General features: G+C 35.0%; 1 long non-coding RNA gene across 2 annotated transcripts in view; it reads left to right on the forward strand.

The window, feature by feature from the left end:
* LOC141494940 (uncharacterized) overlaps positions 1-19125 on the forward strand; it is a 91460-nt gene that overhangs the window by 20951 nt on the left and 51384 nt on the right. For both annotated transcript variants that reach the window (XR_012470592.1, XR_012470591.1), the window contains exon 2: positions 9711-9863. This is a non-coding gene — a long non-coding RNA (uncharacterized LOC141494940). The remainder of the gene's footprint in view (positions 1-9710; positions 9864-19125) is intronic.

Here is a 19125-nt window from a genome sequence, read left to right on the forward strand (position 1 = left end):
TTTTCCCTTTCTTACATTCCTTCTGTTAGTTCCCCTTTTTCTTCCCCTTGCCTTCCCTGTCCCCCCCTCCTCTTTTCTCCGTTTAATGCTTGAAAGGTAAGATAAGTTTCTTAACTTAAATTTGTTTAAGTTAACTTTAAGCCAATTCTGATGAGATGAAGATTCAGGTGATTCTCACCTCCTCTCTTTCTCCCCTCAATTACACCAGGTCTTAGGTACCTCTTGATGTAATAAGATTTACCCTATTCAGTCTTCCTCCAACTTCCCTTCTCCTTACTGCCCCCCCCCTTTTTAAGAAGGTATTGTTTTTAAATCATTCTATCTGAATCACAGAATAGTTGTGAGTGTCCATCACTTCTGGCTATGTATATTCTCTCTAATAGAGTTACAATTCTCAAGAGTTATGAGACTCATTCTCCCAAGTGGTTATATAGCCAGCTTCATCTTATTGTATAGCAAGGTTTTTTTTTACATTTTCATGTGTCTTGAGCCTCTCTGTTTGATTTCCAAGTTTTCTATTTGCTCTGGTCTTTGCATTATGAAATCTTGGAATTCTCCCATTTCATTATATGTCCATCATTTTCCCTGGAAGAGAAGACTCAGCTTTACTGGATTGTGGATTCTTGGCTGCATTCAAAGATCCCATGCTCTTCAGAATATCTCATTTCATCCCCTTAGATACCTCAATGTTGCTGTGGCCAGGTGCTGCGTAATTCATTCTGTGGCTCCTTGGTATTTAATTTTTTTCTTTCTGGCTGCCTGCAGGATTTTTTCTTTTATCTGATAGTCCTGGAATTTGGCCACAACACTCCTTGGTGTTTTCATTTTAGGATCTCTTTCAGGAGGGGACCAATGTATTCTTTCAACAACTATTTTGCCCTGTGGTTCCACGATATCAGGGCAATTTTCCATCACTAGATCCTGTAATATTAGGTCTGGGCTTTTATTCTTTTCAATGTTCTCAGGAAGGTCAATAATTCTCAGATTCTCCCTTCTCAATCCATTCTTGAAGTCAGTGGTTTTGCTGACGAGGTATTTTACATTTTTTCTATTTTTTTCAATCTTTTGGTTTTGTTTAACACAACCTTGTTGTCTTATGAAGTCTTTAGTTTCCGCCAATTCCATTTTTTTAGAGGAGAAGATTTTTCTTCCTTTATCTTTTGCAACTCCTTTTCCAGTTGGTCCATTTTGTTTCTGAAGGATTTTTCTATTTGCCCAAATGTAGTTTTGAGAGAATCATTTCCTTTTTGTATTTGTCCTATTGAGCATTTGAGAGAATCATTTTCTTTTTGCATTTGCCCAGTTGAAGATCTGAGAGAGGTATTCTCATTTCATTGTCCAATTGTTTTTTCCAAGAATTTGTTTTCTTGTTTCCAGATGTTAATTTTCTCTTTCATTGTGTTAATTTTCTTTTGAGTTTCTTTTCTCAGTTTTTCCAATTGATTTTTAAACTCCTTCCTAATTTCTTCAAGGAAGTCTTTCTGGGCTGGAGACAAGTTAATATTCTCCTCAGCAGTGCTAGATCTCTCTGGGTTAGGTTCTGAATCATCTAAGTATTTCTCCATGGGCCCCCTTTTCTTTGGCCTTTTTTCATCTTGTGTTGGGGGTGGCAAGAGCTGGCTCTCAGAAGTTTGCTTTCGAGGATCCTAGAGGTTTTGTTCACTTGGCTCTGTAATTCCAAGGATCAGCCAGTAGGGGGTGCTAGTTGCTTTCTCTGGAGTGTTTGAGGTCCTCAGCATCAGGGTCTGAGTTGACCTTGAACACTGGGCTGGGCCCTGGGGGAGGGAGTTAATCTCTTCCTATTGAGTGAGCTCTCCTGTTGTGAGGGGGTAGGGGGATTGTTTATTATTTGCTCTGGGCAAAGGGCTCTGCTGAAAGTATGGAGCTCAGGTCCCTGGCATGATCTGAGACACTGTGCTGGAACTCACCCTCCCGTAGTAGCTCTTCTCCCCCTGGCCAAAGATTCCGAAGCTAAAGCTGGATCTTGCACCTGCCACCCATTGAAGGCTCCACAACTGAGGCTGACCCGCTGGCCTCCCCCAGCTGCTGTTCCTAGTGCTAATCCTCTGCTCTCATCTCCCAGTTCATCCATGGACCCCTGAGACAAACCTTCTGATAGGTGATCTCCTAGCTTCTCTTGTTGATTGAATTTCTATTAAAAGGTTTCTATCATGTTATTTCTGAAGGGAGAGAGAAAGAGAGAGAACACTGTCACAGTGTCTGTCTTCTCTCTGCCATCTTGCCTGGAAGTCCCTCATAGAAGAGTTTAAAAAAAGAATTTAAAAAACAAAAAAAGAGAGAAGAAGAAAAATGGAGAAAAAGGAAGAGAGTCATGCAGCAAATTTATGAAAAATTGACCAAAGAAATCAGTTCCTTTAAATGAATGTAACTTCAATATAGATTAAGATAAAAGCATACCGAATCTTTTTATGTCCAGCCTTTATAAGAATGGAAAAAGAATATAACTTCAAAAAAAAAATAAAATCAACCAACTGGAAAAGGAATGCAAGTCATCTAAAATTCAAATTAACCAAGTAGAACTCAGCAAAAAGTAAAATCAATTGACTAAAAAAGAGAAACACAAAAAGTATATCACAGCCAAATTCCAGAACTCTCAAATAAAGGATAAAATATTTCAAGGAGAAAAAAAAAGAAGTAATTGAAACATAAAGGAAACAATCAGACTTACACATGACTTATCAACCTCAACACTGAAGAACTGGACGACCTGGAATACCATATTTCCATGGGCAAAGGACCTTGAATTATAACCAAGAATTTACTACCTTGCAAAATTCAACATATTCTGTCAGGGGGAAAGATGAATGTTTAATGAAATAGAGGACTTACAGAATTTTCTGATAATAAGACCTGAATAAAACAGAGAATTCAATATCCTAATACGAGACTCAAGAAATGCATAAAAAGATAAATGGAAAGGAGAAAAACAAATAAAACAAAGTTATTCAAGGTCATTAAATTGTATAGAACTTTACATGGGCAGATATATTTGTACTCTTGAGAATTATATTTCTCTTAGGATATTTAAAGGACTGAATGTTGTTGAAAAGATTGAATTGAAAGGATATGAGTATGATTGGTTCTTGTCTTTCTTTTAAAGAAGACCAAGATATCACTATGTTTAAGACAAATAGCCTAGGTGAAAAGCTAGGATATTTACTCTAAACTTATCTCATGTGTGATTTGACCTACTTTAATTTTATTTTGCTCATAGAACTTAGCACTTTTCCTGATTCAGGCATGCTATGTCATTGTCCCCCATACCTTGCAATTAATTGTAAAGTTCTTAAGAGAGTCCTTCATATTGTCCCAGTATTTAGAGTACTTAGAGACTCTATGGTTAATTAAATCAGAAGTGACTTTACTAGAGAATTAGAGGTATGTAGTACCATAGGGACAGAGGGTGGGTACCTACTTATAAAGGCTGGACATAAAGAGATTAGGAAGTGCTTTTATATTAATCTATATTTTAGTTAGTGAGAGTTTAAGTACATTGGTTGGGGGGTTAAAGTGGGGGAGGAGTGTAGGAAAGAGTATGCTTTGGTGGTTTATAAATGGTTCATGAAATTATTTGGCTTTGTATAATGTTTTGGCTCATGGGAATTGTGTGCCATAAAGGGTATTTGAAAAGGGGGTAGGGTATAAAATTATTATAATTTGATTTGATTTGATTTGATTCATGAATCTAATGAGAAAGAAAAGGGAAGAGTACTCAGTGTCTATGAGGCAATGTTGATTGTACTTTGATTGATAGTATTTTGAGTTTATCAAACAACCAATTAATCAAACTTTGAATGGTGGCACTTTGATTGATAGCACTTTGAGAGTACCTCTATCAAGTCAGATAAAAGGAGTATAATTTGATAAAAGGACTTAAGTACAAGACAGGGTTAAAAACAATAAAAACATAAAAAGGAGAAGGCTAGGTATTAAATAACACCAGGTGAAAAGGCACAAAGACCTATTATAGTAGAAGAAAAGAAGGGAGAGTAGGAATATTGAATAAATCCTATTCAATAGATTTGGCCCAGAGAGGGAATAAAATACATTCCCACTTGAGTTTAAAAATCTATTCTACTATATAGGGCAGTGGAGGAGGGGAAGGGAAAGAAAAGGGAAAAGGGGACTGATAAAAGGAAAGGTAATGGTATAAGTGATAATACACTGAAAGTTGAAATTTAAAAGGGAAAGGGAGTAAAACTTTGGTGAGGAGGAATATGGAAAGGAAGAAAAAAAGTATAAATGGAGAAAGATAGTATGGAGGGAAATACAGAATTATCAGTCTTAACTGTATATGTCAATGGGATGAACTCTCCCATAAAACAGAAGCAGGTAACAGAATGGATTAAAACCAGAATCCAACAATATGTTTTTTTACAAGAAACACATTTGAAGCCAAGAGATACACATAGCATAGAGGTAAAAGACTAGAGCAAAATAAAATATGCTTTAGCTGTGGTAAAATAATCAGGGGTATTGATCCTGATCTCAGACAACGTAAAAGCAAAAAAAGAAAGGAAATTGAATCTTCTTAAAAGGAATCATAGCCAATGAAACTATATCATTATTAAACATGTATGTAGCTTGTAGTACAGCCTCCAAATCCTTAGAGGAGAAGCTGTGAATTACAAGGAGACATGGACAAGAAGACATGTAACCCTGGGCAAAATGTTAATAATGGAGGACCTCAAACACCCTCTCTCAGAACTAGATAAATTCAACCACAAAATAAACAGGAAGGAAGTTAAAAAAGTGAATAAAATTTTAGAAACCTTAGATTTGATAGCTCTCTAGAGAAAACCTAATGGGGATAAAACAGAATATACCTTTTTCCTCTTTAATACATGGAACCTATACTAAAACTGACTATGTTCTAGGGCATAAAAACCTTACACTCAAATGCAGAAAAGCAGAAATAATAAAGGCATACTTTTCAGATCATAATGCAATAAAAATTACAGGTAATGAAGGACCATGGAAAGATAAACCAAAAATTAAGAGGAATCTAAACAACTTGATTTTAAAGAATGAATGAATCAATAAACAAATCATAGAAATAATTAATCATTCATTCAAGTAAATAATAACAATCAGACTTCATACCATAATTTATGGGATGTAGCCACAGTAGTTTTTAGGGGAAATACTGTATTTCTAAATGCTTAGAATAATAAAATAGAGAAAAAAGAGATCAATGAATTGGGTTTGCAACTAAAAAAAGCTAACAAAAGAACAAATTAAAGATTCAGTTAACTATCAAATTAGAAATTCTGAAAATTAAGGGAGAGATTAATAAATTTTAAAGCAAGAAAACCACTTATCTAATGAATAAGACTAAGAGTTGGTTTTATGAAAAAAAACTATAAAATAGATAAACCTTTCTTTAGTCTGATTACCAGTATCAGAAATGAAAAGCCTGAAGTCACCACCAATTAGGAGGAAATTAAAGAGATTTTCTGATTGATTTTGAAAAGTTGCTCAAAGTGATCCTTCTTGTTACAGAATTTCAACATTTTACTCATATATTCAGACACAGGCGTGATATGATATGACTTCTTTTTTCCCTCTTTTTTTATTTAATATTTATTCTCATTTTGTAAAAATAATTTGTTTTACCTTAATAAAATATTTTTGTTTAAGAGTAAACAAAATACCCCCTCCCCCCATAAATATAGACTTGCTTGAGCGATAAAGTAAAGGGGAGAGAAAAAAATTAAAATTAAAAAAATAATAATAGTAATAATTGTAAGCATGGCCAGATGGTGCAATGGAAGGAGCACCAGCCCTGGAGCCAGGAGCACCATCTGGCCCATACACCCTACAATCACCCAACCATGTGACATGCAAGCCACCCCAACCCACTGCCCTGCAAAAATCAAAAAGAAAAAAGAAAAAAAGAAAAAAAAAAGACCCAAAGTAAAATAAAATAGTAATAATAGTAGGGGTGGCTTGGTGGTGGGCAGAGCATTTGCCCTTGAACCAGGAGCACCAGGGACCAAATCCGGGTTCAGACACCCAACAATCACTCTGCTATGTGGCCCCAGGCAAGCCACCCAGCCCCATTTTCCCTGCACCCCCCCAAAAAAATAATAATGATAAAAAATGTGCTTCAGTCTTTGTTCCACCAACAACAACTCTGTCATGGGTGGATCACATTCTTTATGATAAGTCCATGGCGAAAGTTGCTTCCATATATTTCCACCATTGCCATTGCTGATCGCAACTCCCTCCTTTCATATTTCTCCACTATCGTGTGCTATATTTTCTCTCTCCTTTCACTCTGACTCTGCTGTAGGGTAACTTAGTGGCACAGCAGACAGATCCCAGGCTCTGGGCCAAGAGGCCCTGAGCCCCTATACCACCCCTTAGGCCCAGCATCCAACTGGCCCTATGGTCCCAAACAGGCCATCCAATCCCAGCCCCTTGCAAGAAGTAAAAAAGAAAATGTATTATATCTGACCATTCTACCCCCATAGTCCAGCCTCTCCTCCATCACTCACATCACCCCCCTTCCCCCTGTCGCCCCCTCGCCTTCTTACTCCAGATGCGTATGCCCCATTGAGTATATATGCTGATTCCTCTCCTAACCACCTCTGATGAGAGTGAAGATTCCCTCATTCCCCCTTGCCTTCCCCCCTTCCATATCATTGCAATAATTCATTGTAATAATGAAAAATATTATTATATGTAATATCTTGCCCTATTCTCCCTCTCCTTTTTCTTTCTCCCATTACTTTCCCTTTTTTCTATTGACTCCATTTTTACACCATATTTTATCTTCAAATTCAGCTTTCTCCTGTGTTTCAACTATAAAAGGTCCCTCTACCTGCTCTATTAACTGAGAAGGTTCATATAAGTATTATCAGTGTCATTTTTCTATGCAGAAATACATGCAGCTCATCATCAAGTCCCTCATATTTTTCCCCTTCTCCTCCAATCTCTTATGTTTCACCTGAGTCCTGTATGTGAAGATCAAAATTTCTGTTCAGCTCTGGCCATTCCAATAGGAACATTTGAAATTCCCCCAGTTCACTGAAAGTCCATCTTTTTCCCTGGAAGAGGACCAGCCTTGCTGAGTAGTTGATTCTCAGTTGCATTCTAATCTCTTTTGCCTTCTGGTATATTATATTCCAAGCCCTACGAGCTTCCAATGTAGTTGCTGCTAAGTCCTGTGTGATTGTGACTGCAGCTCCATGATATTTGAATTGTGTCCTTCTGGCTCCTTGTGATATTTTCTCTTTGACTTGGGAGTTCTGGAATTTGGCTATAATATTCCTAGAGGTTGGTTTTTTGGGATCTCTTTCTTGGGGGGATCAGTGGATTCTCTCCATTTCTATTTTGCCCTCTGATTCTAGGCAGGGCAATTTTCCTAATTCTTTGAAAATGATGTCAAGGCTCTTTTTCCTGATCATGATTTTCAGGTATTCCAATAATTGTGAAATTATCTTTCCTAAAACTGTTTTCCATATTAGTTGTTTTTTCAATGAAATATTTCACATTTTCTTCTAATTTTTCATTTTTTTGGTTTTGAAGTATTAATTATTGATTTCTGGTAAATTCATCAATCTCCCTGAATTCTATTCTTTATCTAAAGGATTTGTTTTCCTCAGAGAGTTTTCTTATCTCTTTTTCCATCTGGCCAATTTTGCTTTTTAAAGCATTCTTCTCCTCAATAACTTTGGGAACTGTTTTATCCATTTGACCTAAGCTGATTTTTAGCATGCTGTTTTCTTCAGCATTTTTTTGGATTTCCTTGACTAGGCTTCTGACTTCATTTTCCTGTTTTTCCTTCATCTCTCTCCTTTCTTTTCCCAGTTTTTCTTCTAACTCCCTCATTTTCAGTCTTTTATGAGCTCTGTCATAGCCTGAGCCCAATTTCTGTTTTTCTTGGAGTCTTTAGATGCAGGAGCTTGTGCTTCCTCATCTTCAGAATGAGCATTTTGATCCTTCTTGGCATCATAGATAATGCATTTCTCAATGGTGTTCCTCTTGTTTCTCTGCTTGCTCATTTTCTTAGCCTGAGCCTGGTTTTGCGGGTGCTTCCTGAGCTTTTGGGACACTCCCACAAAGGTCTCAGTGTGTGAGGCTCTGTCCTCCCTCCTGGTCTGTGAATGACCATATGTGCCCCCCCTCTGCCATGGGGCTGATGTGGGGGGGGGGGCTACTGTTCTATGGGGGGACCTAGGCTGTGATCAGGATCTGAATGTGGTCAGAGTCGCAGAGGTCCTGTTCCAGGGACAGAGCTCGGCAGTCTCTCTTTACTCCCCTCCCTCAGCTCAATGGGCTCATGACCTGGGGGCTCCTGCTTACCTGCTCTGCTTGCTTCTGTTTCCTGGAATTGACTGGCCATGCTAGCTGTGTGCCCTGTGGGCTGGGCTACATGTGCTTGCTCTGGCAGAGGTCCCCCGCTGTTCCCCTAATTTTGCCCAGTGCTCCCAGGGGGCATAGCTCAGGAAACTCCACTGCTGCTGTGAGCCACGGCCCCCCAGTGCCCTGGGGCTGCCTTTAGGAGGCTGAAGTTCTTTCGTTCTGGTGGCCCACCCCTCTGGCGGCCCACCCCTCTGGCGGGCTGCCCCTCTGACCTCGGGGAGTAGAGCCTTTCTGCTCTTTTCCAGGTTACCTCGAGTAGGAGAACTGCCTCACTGTGTCCCTCTGTAGGTTCTGTCTCTTGAAAATTTAGTTAGAGTTCTTAGCTTATGAATTTTATGAGAGAGTGACTAAGAGACGGTCTGTTCTTGTCGCCATCTTGGCTCCACCCCCAGATGATATGACTTCTGATGCAAGGATCATTGTATCTAAACAAATAAAGTCAGGACATATAAAAAAGATAACTTTCTGTGTATTATAGAGAGAGTATATATGCTATTAAACAAAGCAATGTCTTAAAAGATGATTATATGTCATTCTGTGTGGGATATATAGAGACCTTTCAGGAGCAAACATTCCATTGGGAGGTAATGAATATAGAATTATAAAAATTAAATGCAATGTGCTTTGTGGTACAGACAATATTAATAATGAGGCATATCTGAAGAGAATTCAGTGATGTGTTATATAATTAAAACCCAGTCTTCAACAAAGAAAAAGAAATATTTCAATGTATAAAAACTAAATACAAACTACTAATAATTAGGATAGGAGCAGTTAAGTGCCGCAGTGGATAGAGCACTGGCCCTGGAGTCAGGAAGACCCCGGCTCAAATCCGACCTCAGACACTTGATAATTTCCTATCTTTATGACTTTGGGCAAGGCAGTTAACCCCACTGACTTGCAAAAAAGCAAAACCAAAAAAAATTAATTAGGATATTAATATATAAAGTACAATACAACCTTTGAGTCATATCTTGAAGGGAAATGAGGACTACAAGAGGCAAAAAGTAAGGAGGAAGAACATTTCAAGAATGAGACATTAGAGGTGGGAACAGTTTGTGGAAAGCATGATATCAAGTTGTGGCCCCAAGAAAGCAAATAGGCCAGTTTAAGCAAAACATAAAGGCTTTTTCTTTCTTTTCTGTGTCATTCAGTGCAGTTTTCTTTCATTGATTTGTGTTTAATTTCAATCATTATAAATGATCTGTTTGGTTCAGTCAAAAGATTTAATTGGAAATCATTTATATACAAAATGAGAATTGGAAAAGTCATTTCTTACTACACCCTCATTTTTATTGTCTGTTTTCTTTTTCTCTTAGGAAAAGAAACTTCAAGAGCGGTAAAGTGAGATAACACAGCTTCTAAATGAAAGAACCAGGATTCAACTCCAAAGCCTCTGACTCTGAAATCAACATGTAAGAATGTCACCATTAATTTACAATACAATCAAGGACATCTCCAAAATTGCAAAGGTGAATACAGATTGTCTTGTTCTGCAATATAGGTTCAAATATATAGGAACTGGATTGCTATGCTGAATTATAAGGCTTATTTAGTTTAAATCCTTCATTTTATGAAAGATAAAATGGAGGCAGCAAGATTAAAGGATTTGCCCAAGTTAATATAGGTCAGACTTCCTACCATCTGCTTTCTATTAAGTACAAAATTCTATTAAATGTTTTAAGTCAGACAACCTTGAGTACTGCAGCTCTTGTTCCAATGAGTTCCTTAATCTGCAACAAATTTCCCATCTGGGGAAACTAGGTGGCACAGTAGATAGAATGTCAGGAGGATCTGAGTTCAAATCCAGCCTCATCTCACTTCCCAACTGTGTGACTCTGGGCAAGTCACTAAACCCTAATTGCCTGCAAAAAAAAGATAAATTTTACATCTAGATATTTAGATATGAGAATTGAAGTAGGATATATATTTCTTTACAAAAATATATAAATCTTTCATATATATTTATTATTTATTATATTATCATTTATTATATATTATTATATAATATATAATATATCATTTATTTATTTATTCATTCATTCATTTATTTATTTGTTTGTTTTAAATTTTTCAAGGCAATGGGGTTAAGTGGCTTGCCCAAGGCCACACAGCTAGGTAATTATTAAGTGTCTGAGGTCGGATTTGAACCCAGGTACTCCTGACTCCAAGGCCGGTGCTCTATTCACTGCACCATCTAGCCACCTCTATATTATTTATTAATATATATTTATTTATTTACAAAAATATATAAATCTTTATATAAATAAAATTTTTCTTCATAACAGGCTGAAAAATCACTTATTTGATCACCAAAATGTGCCAAAAATATAATCCTTCAATTTCAAAAGATAAAGATGCTTTAAGAGATATTAAATAGTTAATTAAATAATATTTTCCCCTTCCCTTGCATCTCTGATCATCTCTCAATTTTCTGGACACAGTAATCACACAAATTAAGAGACACCTTAAAGAAGCAAAACACATATTTAAGGCAAAACAGTGTCTCAAATTATCTCAATTTTCCCCTATATTCCCAAATTCTCACTAAATATTATAATTCTCACAGTTTATTTTACAGTTTTAGATATTTAGGTCTGAAGAGTACCTAGGATCTCCCTTTCATTATACATATGATGAAAATGAGACTCAGTGGAGTGAGTTGCTCTTGATGATATAGAAAACAATCAGCAAAGGCAGACTCCCAGTTCTAGGCTTTATCTAATATATTATTGTGTGGTCTTTGGAGCCTCTGTCATTCTTGGGATTTATCCAAGAAGATTTTATAGTTCTATTTTTCTGTACTTGTTTTTTACCAATTATTTTTACCAAAAGGTCATTTGTAAGAATGGAAAAAGAAGAGAAGTAAGTGATAATTTGGACAAATGAAATCTGAACTGTAACAAAGAGAAAGAAATGTCTCAAAGCATAAAAATTTCTTGCAAACAAAACCTGAATAAAGAAATAGGACTGTTCAAGGGCCAGTTACCATCAAAAAATACCATGATTCATTGCCCAGTTATGCTTCTTTCTATTCTTAACATGTATCTGTGATTTATGACTGACAACAAAAGGCATGGGATTCCACCCAATACTTCAGTTGCTTAAAATCCAATTCATAATGTTAGTTTTCATGTTTATTCCTTTGTTACCCTCAAAAGCTGTAATGAATGTCTCATAAAATAATTATGGTGATTAGTATACTAGCTCACAGCTGTACAGTGCTTTAAATTCTAGAAAGAACTTTGGCCACCAACAATACTTATAATAATTTTACTACTAATATCTCAAATTTAAAGATGAGGAAATAAAGCACAGAAACTTTATATGAAACAGTGATGGTTTTAGAACTTGGCTAACTATAAGCATAAAGAGTAGACAGAATAGGGGCAGCTAAGTGGCGTAATGGATAGAGTATTATCTCTGAGTCCAAATTTAGTCTTAGACACTTAACAATTACTTAGCTGTGGGACCTTGCACAAATCACTTAACCCTAATACTGTCTTGCAACCCCCCCCAAAAAAAAGAATAGATAGAATTATAGATAAGTAGTTAGACAGATTGATAGGTGGGTAGGTGGATAGGTAGGTAGGTAGATACATAAATAGGGGTTGATGGATAGAACAATTGATAGAGTGATTGATAGAAAATACATTATTGGTATATAGAGACATATAGGGTAATTTATATGTGACTTAAGTTAATATGTGTGTGTGTGTGTCTTAAGTAAATCTATTTAGAATAGATTCTAAGTTTTAAGGATTTCCCCGTGTTCTAGAAAACATAAGTAACTTCCCCAAGGTTGCACAACTAGACTGATAAATCAGGAGAATTCTGTGATTCAGCTTATTTAGGTTTTAACAAAACATTTAACAAAATTTCCCAGATCACCTCTATGGAAATTAAGAAGGGATATGAGTGAAATGATGGTAGCAACAGGTGGAATGGAACTTATGGAATGAATAATTTGGTTTATTTCCAAATTTCCATCAACCAACTGATGACTGTCACCAGTCCTTTGATGGAAACTTGGAACAACCTCTCAAATGGAGTCCCTTCAGGATTTGCAATTGGTCCTGTGCTGTTTGACTTAATTTTAATTCACTGACTTTGAGCGGCACAATATATCATGTGCTTGTCAAGATTTGCAGATGACAGAAATTTGATAAGCTTAATGTTAGAAGAAAGAATCCAATATGGTTTTGACAGAGTAGAATATTGTATTTAATTTACTAAGATGACATTTGATTTGAATAAATGTATTTTTAAATGTAAACCTAAGAGTTCAACTTCATAAATGCAAATGAGGGCGATGTCATTAGATAAGATTTTGTATAAAAATACTTGGTCTTTAAGTGAACTTAAAATTATGAATCAAATTTGTAATATGACAATCACAAAAGTTAATTCAAGGGCAGCTAGATGCTGTGGTGGATAGAGTACCAGTCCTGGAGTCAAGAGAACCTGAGTTCAAATCTGACCTCAAACACTTAATACTTACTTAACTATATGACCTTGGGCATGTCATTAACCCCATTACTTTACAAAAAGAAAGTTAATGCAACTTTCGACTACATACAGATATAATACCAAATCCTGGGAGTTATATGGGAGTGGATTATCTCAGTTAACTTTTGTTGTAGTTGAACCACATCTGGAGTATTCCATTGTGGTTGTCACATTTTAGAACTATAGGAATATCTACAAAGTGGCCTTGGCAAACAGAATAAGCAAAGATTTTTAGTCACAAAATGTGAGAATGTGTTGAAGCAACTGGGTAGATATAACTTGAAATAAAAGAGACTCAGAAAACACTTCATGTTTTTATAAAATACATAAAGAATTTGCACATCAAACAGAGCTTAGATGTGTATTACTTGTCACATTGAGTGTAGAAATATAGAAAAAGGCTGAAGTTGCAGAGACAAATTCAGGTTTGTTATAATGAAAAGCATTCCAATTTTGTAGGCTATCTTGTTACATTAAAAAGATCATTAGTTTAGGAATTTTTTTGTTCACATCTTTTCTTTGCTGCTTAACCTCTGTGATCTTGGACAAATCATTTAATTACCATGGAACTCAGTTTCCTCATGTGCAAAATAAGGAGGATGGATTAGATTTTTTTATATTCTTTCAATATCAATGAATGACATATTTAAAGTTATCTCATGAGATTAAAAGAAGAGATAATTCCTAGGGGAGGTGCACTTGGGGAAGATAATTGAGGAAAATTTTATGATCAAAATTGATTCCATATATTCAATGATCATTTTTACAATAGGGATTCTAACTTTTTTCTTTCCTGATATTTTTCCTCCAATCCTTCATCACCATCTTCCTATTAAAAATTTCAAGCTTGATATCATGTAAGAACCTCAAGATTTTAAAGTTTAAAACAAAACTCATCATCTAAAATTGTAAATTCACCCTTCTCCCTAATCTTGCCATTTTTTTGAAGATACCATGTTTAAATTAAGAATCACCCTTGATTCTTCACTGTCCCTCATTGCACACATCTAATCAGTCAATCTTAAAGATTCTACTTTTTTATATATCTCTCTAATATTTTTCACTTTCACTAAGCTGTCCTGGTTCAAATCCTCATAACTTTTACCCTATAATATTACAATATTATTTTAATTAGTCTCTCATCTCTTCCCTCTAACCTGATCCTCCAGGAAGCTATAAAAATGATATTAAAGAAAAGGTCTAATTCCCCAATTGAGAAATGGTCAAAGGATATGCAAAGGCAATTTTCAACTGAAAAAAATCAAAGCAATCCATCATCATATGAAAATTGCCCCAAGACAGCTAGGTGGCACAGTGGATAGAGCACTGGCTCTGGAGTCAGGAGTACCTGAGTTCAAATCTGACCTCAGATACTTAATAATTACCTAGCTGTGTGGCCTTGGGTAAGCCATTTAACTCTAATTGCCTTGCAAAAACCTAAAAAAAGAATTGCTCCAAATCATTACTTATTAGAGAAGTGCAAATTAAATTAAAATATCTCTGAGATACCACCTCACATCTCTCAGACTGGCAAATATGACCAGAAAGGACAATGATCAATGTTGGAAGAGATGCAGGAAATTTGGGACACTAATACATTGCTGGTGGAGCTGTGAACTCATCCAAACTTTCTGGAGAGAAATTTGGGATTATGTTCAAAGGGCAAAAAAAATGTGCATACCCTTTGACCCAGCAATACTACTATTGGTCTGTACCACAAAGAGATGATGAAAAGTGTAAAAACATCACTTGTACAAAAATATTAATAGCAGCCCTGTTTGTGGTGGCAATAAACTGGAAATTAAGTGAATGTCCTTCAATTGTGGAATGGCTTAACAAACTGTGGTATATGTATGTGATGGAACACTATTGTTGTGTTAGAAACTAGGAGGGATGGGAATTCAGGGAAGCCTCGAAGGATTTGCATGAACTGATGCCGAGCAAGATGAGCTGAACCAGAAAAACATTGTACACCCTAACAGCAACATGGGGGTGATGATCAAACTTTCCTGACTTGCTCATTCCTTCAGTGTAACAACCAGGAACAATTGTGGGCTATCTGCAATGGAGACTACCATCTGTATCCAGAGAAAGAATTATGAACTTTGAACAAATCAAATTAGGAAAAACCCTTATATTATTATGTAATTTTACTGTCTCATACTTTATTTTTCTTCCTTAAGGATATGATTTCTCTATCATCACATTCAACTGAGATCAATATATAACATGGAACCAATGTAAAGACTAACAATGCCTTCTGTGGGAGGTGGGGGGAGGGAAGCAAGAATGGGGGAAAACTTGTAAAACTCAAAATAAATAAAATCTTTCTTTAAAAAAAAGAGAGAAAGAAAAAAAAATAAAAGGTCTACTAACCATGTCCATTACTGCTCAAGAAATCCCTGATGACTCTGGGATAAAACATTCTTTAACATTTAAAGTGTTTTAGTATTTAAAGTATCTTTCCAGGTATCCTTATTAGTTATCTATTCCTTTCAAAATAATCAAATTGGTCTTCCTTATACACACAGTACTGAATTGTTTGTTACCAATGAAGTGAATCCTCTCCTTCCTCATCTTTATTTCTTAAATTTCTAGCTTTCATTAAACTCACTGTAAATACCACTTACAAGAGATCTTTTTTAATGTCTTCAGTTATTGGATCTTCTCACAGTCTATTATATGTATTTTATTTTAATGTCTAATATAATATCATACTAATTTGGTGAGTACTCCCTCTGTTTACTGGACCCCAAAGTATTATATTAGTTCCTGAATGTTGTCAGGAAATATTTGCTTTTTTTTCTCTTTCTTTCCCCAGGACAGTTCCTGAAATACAGTAGATATTATAATAGAAAATAATAGAATTTTTAATAGATGTAGCATTCAAGTAATACTTGAAGAATTAGTAAGCTTCTCAACAGCTAGAAAAATGGGGAAAAATACCTAGGAATAATGAGTAGTGTGGGCTAAAGCATGAATTTAGAAAAGTACAAAAATGGCTTTACAAATGAGAGTAGAGAACCAGTATTAGTTAGGGTATCAAGTCAGATAAAACTAACCAGTTAGTGTATAGACTTACTATCAATTGTTCCAGAAGTCAAATTAGGTGGAAAATTGGATGGATTAGTGAGAAAAAATGTAAAGTCAGGGAGAGACCAGTTTGGCTACTATAATAATAGCTCTATTTATTAAGACCTATCCATTAATTTTCTCATTGGCATTTCTATCTATATACTAAAACTTGCTTATGCACCTCCTTCAATATGTCCTACTTTCTATGAAGTCAAAATTTAACTCAAACTTAGCTACCAGAGGGGTTGCCTATCTCAAAATTTTCAAATCCTTTGGAACTGCTAAATTTTTCAATCCTATCTTTGCCTACTGTTTCTAAATTTTCTATTCACTTCCTCTGATTTATATCATACTCCTCCAAGGAGGAAAAATATAAATGAGAATGGGAAAAGAAAGACAAGATAAATATGTACCATTAATAGTGCTGAATTAGTATTGTAGAATAGAAATACCAAAACCGATTTAGAAAATTTAACTTTAAAATACAAGACTCAAGTGAAACATAAAAAATGTAAATATTAAAGAAAAATCATAAGGTCAAACTGTTTACCTTTCTATATGGGAAGGCAATATATGTAACTTCTATGAATTTTGTCATTATTAAGAAAGTGAGAAGAATTCTTCTAAAAAAGAGGGAATGTGAGTGAGTGGAATATGGTGGGATGATATAAAAAATGGATATATGATAAAGAAGCATGCCCTGGGAAAAGAGAGGACAGGAAGAGGGATAATAGAGAAAATTATTTTGTATGAAAAAATCAAGAAAGGAAATTATTTTATAGTAGGAGGGGAAAATAGTGGGGATGAGGGCAGTAATTGAACCTAACTTATAAATTGGTTTTAGTATAACTTAATTGACTTTATATAATTATATATTCAATTGGTAATAGAAATCTACCTTGGCCAGGAAAGAAGTAGGAGGAGGAGTCAAAAAGAAAGCAGGGATGATAAAAGGGAAGGCAGAGAAAATAAGACAGTGGTCAGAAGATAAAAAAAAAACTTTCAAGGAGAAGTTGAATAAAAAGAGAAGGAAAGACAGAAAAAATAGAATGTAGTAAAATGTACAATAATGTTTACTTTGAAAGTGAATGAATGGCATAAACTCACTTATAAAGTGGAAGTGGAGAACATAATGGATAAGAAACCAGAATCCAGCAATGTGTTGCTTACAAAAAACATATATGAAAAAGAAAAGTACATTCAAAGTAAAATAAGAGACTGGAGCAGAATCTATTATGCTTTAGTTGACATGAAAAAAAGTAGGACTTCAGTAATGATCTCAGGCAATCAAAAGCAAAAATTTGTTGCTGTTCAATTGTGTTCAGTTTGTGTCACTTTTATGACCCAATTCTTTCTCTTCCTTCACTCCTTTCCTAGGGCATGCTCCTTTATCTTTCATCCCACCATATCTGACTCACTCAAATTGCTAAAATTTTCAATCCTATCCCAATGTTCTGTTCATTTCACTTTACCCTCTTTCGTTGTAGATTCCTTCTGAAATCCTCAATGACAATGGTTTTAGAAGTTACATGTATTGCCTTCCCATATAGAAAGGTAAACAGTTTAAACTTATGATTTTTCTATAATTTTTGCATTTGTATGTTTTCCCTAGCCAATATATTGAATTTGTTTGCCATTTCCTTCTATAGTTCATTTTACAAAAGATGAAACAGAGTGAAATGACTTGCCTAGGGTCACACATCTAGTAAATGTATTTAAGACCAAATTTAAATTCATATAAATGAGTCTTCAATATTCCTAATCCAGTCAAGAATATTAAAAGATTCAACAAAAAAAAGTTAAGGAAAACAACTAGATGTTCCAGATTTCAAATTATACTACAGAAATAGTAATCACCAACATGGTTTATTACTGTCTAAGAAACAGAGGGATGGATCAGTGGAATAGATTAAATGCACAATGTAATACATTAAATGTTCAGAGTAATCTGATGTTTGATAAAAATCAAAGATCCAAGTTTTAGGGGCTAAAAATTCACCATGCAACAAAACTTTCTGGGAAAACTGAAAAAGCAGTTTGGCAAAAATTAGTCTCATATTATATATCATAACAGTAACAAATGAATAAATTATGTAAACATAAAGGGTGTTATCATAAAGAACTTAACGGAATGTGGAAAAATGTACCTGTATGATCTATGGATAAGGTGTTTATTTCAAAACAAGAGGTAGAGAGGATTATAAGAAGTTTAACAGATCATTTTTATTAAATGAATTTAATTTTTATATAAACCTATACACCCAGAACTAGAAGGAAAATTGGAATCTGGGAAAATTATAAAGTTCTCTATTGAAGGTTTCATTTCTCAAATATATAGGGGACTAAACCAAATTTACAACATAAGAATCATTCTCCAACTGACAAATAGATTAAAGGATGTGAACACAGGTTTCATAAGAAAAACCAAAAAAGCTTTCAATGTTACAAAAACTGCTTTAAATCATTTCTGATTAAGGAAATTTAAATTAAAACAAACCTGTGATTCAACTTTACACCTACCAGATGTAATATTATAACAGAAAAGGAAAATGACAATGCTAGAAAATATATGGGGTAAAAATGAGCCAGTAATTCACTCTTGTTGGAGTTATGAACCAGTACAACCATTCTAGAGAGTAATTTGAAACCATGTTCAAAGATCTATACAAGTGAGCATATACTTTCACCCAATAGTACCAGTAAAAATTTTATGACTACATAGAGACTTAATAGCAATCCTGGGTGTTGTAGGGGTATGGATTATCTCACTTAATTTCTGCTCTAGTCAAACCACAACTGGAGTATTTTTTTGTGCCAAAGACTTATATAAACTCATGCAAAGTGAAATGAACAGAACAATGTATACAATGATAACAATATTGTCATGATGATCAACTATTAAAGATTTATTCTGATCAACAAAATGATTTACAACAATTCCAAAGGTTTCATGACAAAAAATGCCTTTTTGCTTCTTAGAGGAAGGAACTGTTCTGGCACAGCAAAATTATCGACTGGACAGTATCTAGAAATGGGTAACAAGGACGGTGAAATGGGACTGAAGTCTTTTTGCTATAATGATGACTTGAAAGCACTGGTCATATGTTGCCTAGAAAAGATAAAAGTCACAGAGGTGACCTATTTGAAGGG

The sequence above is a fragment of the Macrotis lagotis genome, chromosome 8, assembly GCF_037893015.1.
Source record: "Macrotis lagotis isolate mMagLag1 chromosome 8, bilby.v1.9.chrom.fasta, whole genome shotgun sequence".
Taxonomy (NCBI): Eukaryota; Metazoa; Chordata; class Mammalia; order Peramelemorphia; family Peramelidae; genus Macrotis; species Macrotis lagotis.